The sequence below is a fragment of the Balaenoptera ricei genome, chromosome 13 (genome assembly GCF_028023285.1).
Source record: "Balaenoptera ricei isolate mBalRic1 chromosome 13, mBalRic1.hap2, whole genome shotgun sequence".
Lineage (NCBI taxonomy): Eukaryota > Metazoa > Chordata > Mammalia > Artiodactyla > Balaenopteridae > Balaenoptera > Balaenoptera ricei.
The window spans coordinates 72,399,878-72,408,087 of NC_082651.1; positions in this window are offsets into that span (position 1 = coordinate 72,399,878).

Below are 8,210 nucleotides of genomic sequence, written 5' to 3' on the forward strand. Positions count from 1 at the left end.
ACTCCAGAGTACACAATTTTCACCTTGATGCCATGGGTCCCTCCAGAGACATTATTCATAGCACTTTCCCATCCTAATCCTTGCAGGGATGAGCCTCTTTTTCCAAATAAAATCAAAATTATTTAGCAAAAAGTAATAATAATAATAACAACAACTTTCTAGACTTAGAAGCCTTTGCCACTAACTAACTGGATGATCTTGAGAAAGTCACTAACTTTTTCTAGGCTTCCATTTCCTCTGCTATAAAATGGGGGGGGGGGCAGAATTAGTGACTTCTAAGGTCCCATTAAGCTCTGATGTTCTTTTAATCAGTCAGACATGTCTGCAGCACCATTTTGGAGAACTGTTTGCTTTGAGATTGAGAAGGAAAGCCAGGAAAGGCCTGGTGCTTGCCCGGTGACAAGAAACACCACAGAATCTTCTTGGCTAGTGTTTCTCTGTCAAAACATGTTTTTTAGTGTTGCAGATTCAGCCTATTAAAACCATTGTGTGCCGGCACCAAGGGTAAAATAGAAGCAAGCCAATGCATTTTAAAGACATATGTAGAATACAAACACCTACGAAGACCAAGGCACCGCTGCCATGGTGGCTGAACTCACAAGGGAAATCCCGGGACCCATCCCACCGCGGCACCTTCATGAACTCCCCTCTGCTGGCTACCCCGAGGCCAACCACAGCCTGGTAACATGGCCCCAACAACCAGCCAACCTCGGCTCTGTCGTGTTCTTGAGCTCAGCCATGTTTCCCAGCCTCTGCACATTCCTCATGCCATTCTCACTGTCGAATTACCCACCTTCCCATCTTCACGTTTGTATTAGTTTGTTAGGGCTGCTATACAAAAATCTGGGTGGCTTAAACAACATGCAACTGTCTTCTCACATTTTAGAGGCTGGAAGTCCAAGATCAAGATGCAGGCAGGGTTGCTTTCTCCTAAGGCCTCTCTCCTTGTTTTGCAGATGGCTGCTTTCCTGCTGTGTCATCAGAGGGCCTTTTCTCTGTGCATGATCCCTGATGTCTTTTCCTTTTCTGATAAGTACACCAGTCATATTGGCTTAGGGTCCACCCATAAGACCTCATTTAGTCTTAATTACCTCTTTAAAGGCCCCAGCTCCAAGTATTGACACATTCTGAGGTATTGGGGGCTAGGACTTCAAGATATGGATTTTGAGGTGACACAATTCAGCCCATAACTACGCTGGAATCCTACCCATTCTTCTCATCCCTCCTCATGTGTTTTCTCTTCAAGAGGCCTGGAATTTAACCAGTTGGAACCTCTCCTTCCTTGTAACAACTTTGCTCCAGTCCGCCCCTTAACAAAAGGCCCTAGTGGAGTGTAAGCTCCTTGAACAACAGAACAATGTCTTGCTTTATAAACTATGTCTTATGTTATTATATCCCCTAATTGCATATAGTTTAATGCTTTATTCAGAGTAAAAACTCAACAAAAATTCAGTAGGAGAATTGATAAACTGTGGTACATCCAGACAATGGAATATTATTTAGTGCTAAAAGGACATGAGCTATCAAGCCATGAAAAGACATGGAGAAAACTTAAATGTGTATTACTAAGTGAAAGAAGCCAATCTGAAAATGCTACCTACTATACAATTCCAACTATATAACATTCTGGAAAAGGCAAAACTATGGAGAGAGTAAAAAGATCAGTTGTTGCCAGGAATAAGGGGGAAGGGATGGATGAATAGGTGAAGTACAGCTGATTTTTAAGGCAGTAAAACTATTCTGTATGATACTATAATGGTGGATTCAGGTCATTATGTATTTGTCCATACCCACAGAATGTACAACACCAAGAGTGAACTCTAACACAAACTGTGGACTGCTGATAAAGATGTGTCAACTCAGGTTCATTGATTGTAATAAATGTACCACTCTGCTGCAGGATGTTGATACTGGGGGAGGCTGTATGAGTGTAGGGGCAGAAGGTATATGGAAACTCTATGCACTTTCTGCGTGATTTTGCTGTGAACCTAAGACTGCTTTAAAAAGTAAAGAAAAAACCTCAACAGATATATTTTTTAATCAAATTGAATTTTCTGCACAACCCTCACACGTCTGTAAGTCTGGGTATGACTTTCATCTTTCTGTGGAAACCCTGTTTTCTTTTATAGCTAACTAGGTCTTTAGCCTGACAAGGGATAATAAAGCAATTAAGGAAGAGAATAAGTGTCTGAGATTTGCTCATTCCTCCATCTAAAATCCTAATATTTGGGTATTGCAAGACAGCATGAACCTCAGAGTAGGAAGCCCACTTCCCAATCAATGTTAACTATACTCCAAGGTGCTGTAAAACCTTGATTAGCCAGAATTAGCTATGCTGAAGGACCAGGGTTCTAGTTCACTGGTTCTATGGCTCCTGAGTGGGTCCTCCCACCCAAGCCTGGCCTCCTTGGAAGAAAGCACAGCATTCTCTGAGGATAGTAATGTTCACTCATTGTTGCCGTGACTTGGGTGTCTGCTTCTGGGGTCTAATGCTAAAGAAATAAATGTTAGAATCCACTGTAAGTGTAGCTGCTGGCAAAGGACAAATATCCAGAGAAGCTGGGCCTTTGAGCAGACACAGGGACAGCAGAAAGTTCCTTATAGTGGGATAGAGAGGAGGAGGAGGAGGAGGAGGAAGAGGAGCAAGGGAGAGAAGGTCAGAGGAGGCCAGAGATGAACCTCAGATCCTTCACCACCATGAAATTCAGCAATGTCAGGGGAGAAGTCCACGTGACTGGGAGGGGACCAAGTGCTGGATCCTCCCTGACACCCTCTATGCAGGCCATTTACCAGGTTGTGAAGATCTGTGCCTAGTGTAGGTACACTTAGACCACATGCTTCAGCCCTATACAATGCAAAGTCCAATGATCACCCTATACTAAGACTAACTTCAAATGCCACCTCCTCCATCAGGCCACCCTGATCACTCCAACTAGAAGCAATCTCTCCACTTGCTCATCATCTTGCCATAGTTTCAACTGTGTTTCTTGGAGCCCATGAGAGTCAGAAGGAAGTTTCAAGAAGCTCCTTAGTGAAAGGGTAGAGGGCTAAGAGGGGAAGGGCTCCCCGCTACAGCTCAACCAGAACAGCTGCACTTTTGCCTATAACATATACCAAGGTCCTTCTTACAATTCCATTTAAAAAGGAAAAAACTTTAAAACCACTAATGTACAGTGAAATAGCAGTATTACTGGACCATCCATCCTAGATAATCCAGATGGTCTCAATTGAGATACATGTTGTCCCATTGTCAGATAGCATATCAGAACATGTGTCCCTATTTGGCATTTGTAAACTATCATGGAGCTGATGACATTTATCACATAGTGTCATGGATTATAGTTACTTGTATGCTTGCTTTATCACCTCAACAAATTATAAACTGCCCAAGTGTAGGCAGTATATTCTTCTTCGCATCCTTTAGAGTACCTGTCACAGTGCCTTATACTCTGGTGTTCAACATGTATATGTTGCATAACAATAAGAATGTTAGGTCGCATTCACTATCAAGCAGATTTATGCAGCAGGTCCTGAGAGTTACAGCATAATGGAATGAATGCGCACAATTCTTATCTTTGCTTTCTAGACAGATCCACAATTAGAAACAATTTAAAGATAGGACTTTACAAACCAAAAAGGAGTCTTAGACCACTCTAGGAACAGAGATTTTAATATAGGGCCACAAAGGAGACAGCTACCTTTGAAAAAGCTCAGCATTCAGTGTTCACTTGATAAATCTCACAGCATTTCTGGGCTTAGGTACAAAGCATAGGGTTACCATGTACTGATTCTTGTGTGGGCGCCTAATTTGCATAACATGTCCTTCTGCTCAGACAAGTGACTGGACCACAGTCAGGAGCATCTAGATGTCCCTGGAAGGTTAAGATGAAGGCCTCTGGAACACAGTTTTCATATTGAGTCAAGTAGGTTTGGAAAGATGAGAGAAACATAGGTCAGCCCGAGAGCAGTGCCAACATCACTGGCCCAATTCCTTGGCACAGTGTGGGCCCCCAATAAATTCATGTTGAATGTGTGAAATGGCTCCCCTCCCCTCCTGCTCCAGTTCAGTCAGCAGTCAGGCGGCTCAAAGCACTCTCAAGGGCACACGTCTACCTATCTATTATCCTCCTTGAGGAAAATACCACAACCATTGTTTCCACAGCGTTGAGGACAAAGGCTAACAAGTGGGCTTCAGAGCATCCACAATGCCAGGTGGGGGAGGCGTGCTGATGAGTCTGGTCCATCAGCAGAGTGAGCTGCAGCAAAGGGGCCTGAGCCTGAGCCTAAGCGGCCTTGGGACCCTAACAGGAGATTATTGTCAGATGTGGTTTTCAAACATCCCTATAAAATGTTCTCTGTGAAGTAAATGTAAGGACTGCCCTGGATGTCCCCCACTGCCCATTTCCTGGTTTTCTGTGTGCGAGTCCAAATTAAGTGACCTGAAATAAGCCCCTCAGAAGATGGTCTGTCCTTTGTGCACAGGAACTTCTGACACTGGGTAAAACAAGAAAGGTGACACAAGAAAGGCAGAGATGGTGAAGACATTATGTACCTGCAGGGTAGGAGTATGTTTGGTGCCTGTGTTGGGGGGAGGTATATGGGTACCTGTCCTTCCATGTAAGTGCATAAATGAATGTAGGAGAGCAGGAGAAATGGGGGTATCATTGCAGACCTCTCTCTTCCCCTCTCTTTTTTCATTTTGTTTCTCACTAGCCCAGAACATTAACAGACAAAATTTTACTTCCTGCTCATCTTATAATCACTGTCGTAGTTCTATAATATTCTCTTTGGCAGGTACCAAATTGGATGAGTAAAGAAACTTTGACAATGCAACAGTCTGGATTTGCTACCAGGTATACAAATGAAGACGCATCAGAGAAAGAATTAGCAGGGATTGAAATCTATACAAACCAAGTTTTCACTGTCTGCATGACCTTGAATGAATCACACACCTTGCTCTAGTTCATTCAATAAAGCATTCTTTGATTCAAAAATATTTATCATGTGCCAGGTATCTGTACTAAGCTCTGAGAACATGTTCATTTACTCACTCGACAAATATTCATTAAGTCCCTACTATGTGCCAAGCACTGATCAAGTTGTTGGGATGCAGCTGTGAATAAAACAAGCAAAGTTTTTGCCCTTATGGAGCTTACATTCTAGTGATGTGGGGTAGAGGAGAAAATAAACAAATAAATATACAATATGTGGAATGGTAAGTGCTATGAATAAAGGGGGGTAAAGAGATAAAAAGGACGATGAGTGAAATTTTATACAGTCAGTCCTAGGTATTGGTTCCAGGATGACCTATAGATAACAAAATCCCAGGACGCTCAAGTTCCTTATATAAAATAGCATACTATTTGCATATAACCTACATACATCCTCCTGTATACTTTAAATCATCTCTGGATTACTTGTTATACCTAATACAATATAAATGCTATGTAAATAGTTGCCAGTGTGTGGCAAATTCAAGTTTTGCTTTTTGGAACTTTCTGGAATTTTTTGGGGGGGAATATTTTCAATCCATAGTTAGTTGAATCTGCGGATGCAGAATGTGTGGAGGTGCAAGGCCGACGTATAGGACGTGTTCAAGGTCTCTGGTGAGCTAACATTTAAGCAAAGACTTGAAAGAATCTACGGAGGGAGACATACAGCTCTCTGGAGAAAGAGAACATCACAAAGAATATAATAGGAATGACTCCTCACTATACACAAAAGCCTTTTAAGTTGCCTTAAATCCCTTCTGGAAAGAGACAAACTGTAAATCAATCCTAAGGGCCTCACCTACCCAACATGGACAAACAACCTAAGATGAGGAAGAATGAGACGAATGTCAAAGGGTTTTTTAAGCTGGAAGACTATTTAAATATTGATATTAGGTAATGTTATTTATTAGTCACTGGTTTCCAGTCAAAATTCAAGACCAAGTATGCAACTATATTTGAAGGCCTTATCCACAAGTAAAATTGGTGCTGCCTGAGTTCAAAAGCCAATTCAAATGCCAAGAGTCCTCCTAGGATTTGGTGGTTCACTGTCTAACCTGCTCAGAACTGTATGCTAGGCCTGTAGTCTGCATGCTCACACCATCTCATATATACTATTTCCTGCTGCATTTGATTAGGCGAAAGTGAAATCTCCTAACAGAGATGTGACCTGACGTTCTTTATTTACAGGGAAATCACTGGTTAGAAAATTCCTCAGCTTTTGGCAACTGTTCAGCCAAATTCATTAGAGCAGGTTAACTTTATTTCCAGGACTGGTGCAATTCTATTTGGGTTGCAAGGAGGGGAATCCTCCAGCTATAAGGACATTCTTGTTCAAAATGTTCTCAACTTCCAGTTTCTCTTACATTTTTCCTTAAATCTAACTTGGGGCGGGGGGCGGGGGTGATAATCGAGAACATACACACAAGAATTCAGTCTGAATGTGGCATTTTGGAGGAAAACCCCAGCTGAGTACACACCAGTGTGTTTCAGCTTTGCTACAAGAGAAATAGTTATGCATTGTACATGGACTATAAAGACATTTTTTGTAAACCTTACTTTTAAATGTTTGAATTTCAGGACTTAAAATGTTCCATGTGTTTAGTATTTCTTGTTCAGCTAGACTAAAGAAAAGTGGTTGAAAATTCAGTCTCAGCATATGTATAGTATATTTCAGGAATGTTTAATATGTTACTATTTCTGGAGCTATGGAGTTTGTGAACATGGCTTTTACATTCATCACTGGTTGTAGTCAAGGGGTCACTTATTCAATATGTATTTATTGAGTACCTACTATGTGCCAGCCCCCACTTTGGGTATGCAAGATACAACAGCAAAGGAAGTCCACAAATTAGAGGAAACAGGCCATAAATGAATCTATAAGTAAATATAACATAATGTCAGTTAATGAAGAAATTCTTCCTGCTTTAAGTAGGGAAAGGGAATGTGGGTGGTGCTGCTATTCCAGAGGAATAGCCTCTCCTCTGAAGTCTCATTTGAATAAAGACCTTAAAGGATCCTTTTGGTTGCGGGGGCGGGAAGAAGTACCCAGGCGTACGGAGTGCCCCAGGCACTCCTGGAGTTCCTGGAAAAGCCTGGAGGCCATGTGGCCAGGGCAGAGTGAGAGAGAGAGAGAGAGAGAGAGAGAGAGAGAGAGAGAGCTGGTCATTGGAAATGAGGTCTTTCATAGAACCATATGTCAGAGGGTTCCTGGTTCCCCCCAAAGTGGAAGAACCACTGAACCCACAGTCCAGTTTCATTTTTTGGAGGTCCAAACAGTAATAATGAATTGCAAGGAGATGCTGCTATCAATCTACAGTCTCCTCATTAAGCTTCACCTTACTCCGTATAAAAATTGGTATCTGTTGTTGTCTCTTCTGGACCCATTTACCCATGCATTTCTCCCACCTGAAACACCCTTCTTGACTCCTCTCCCTGTTCAGTCTCTCCCATATTTCAAAACTTAATTTAAGCTCTGCCTCCTGTAAGAATCCGTCCCTAACTCTTCTGGATGACACTCAGCAGCTCTTCTGACACTGTGACCGGAGGTTTTACTTAGGATTTCCTCGTCATCAATAGATTGGTGTTCAGGGGAACCCTGAAATTGAATGCGAAAGAGTTTGTGTAATTCTCCGTGCGTGTTTTCACAAGAGTGTTCATAAGTCCCATGAGACTTTAAAATGAGTCTGTGACTTAAAAGATTGAGATCCACTCCTTTTGACCAGTGCTTCTCACACATCAAATGTGCACATGAACCATCTACATTTCATTAAAATGAAGATTCCAGTTCAGTAGCTTTGGAGTGAGGCTTGGTGCTGCTGGCCCCGGGACCATACTTAATGGCAAGGAGCTAGAATATTTTATTCTGCATTTGTCTGCATACACTGGCTTGTTGCTCTCTGCCTCCTAAGTAGATTTGCAGGTTTCTGCTAATACTTCTTGGCTCTTCTCCCACAACAGGGACTAGAAAAATAGCCCATCGTTGGACCTGACAGATGCTTGCTCTACAGATATAAGTACATTAATTGAAACTAATTAAAATATCTTCTCTATGTTCACTTTCTTAGTCTCACTTAGTTTTCTAAGGTAACCACCTGTTTTTCAAGGTGCTGAACTTTTCTGTAACCCAGAGCAGAATCTCAGAACTCCTAAAATCTTCCTAAAGCAAAGTTTTTCTCTCTCTTCCATATTGAAATAAAAATCCACCAAACCTAAAAGACA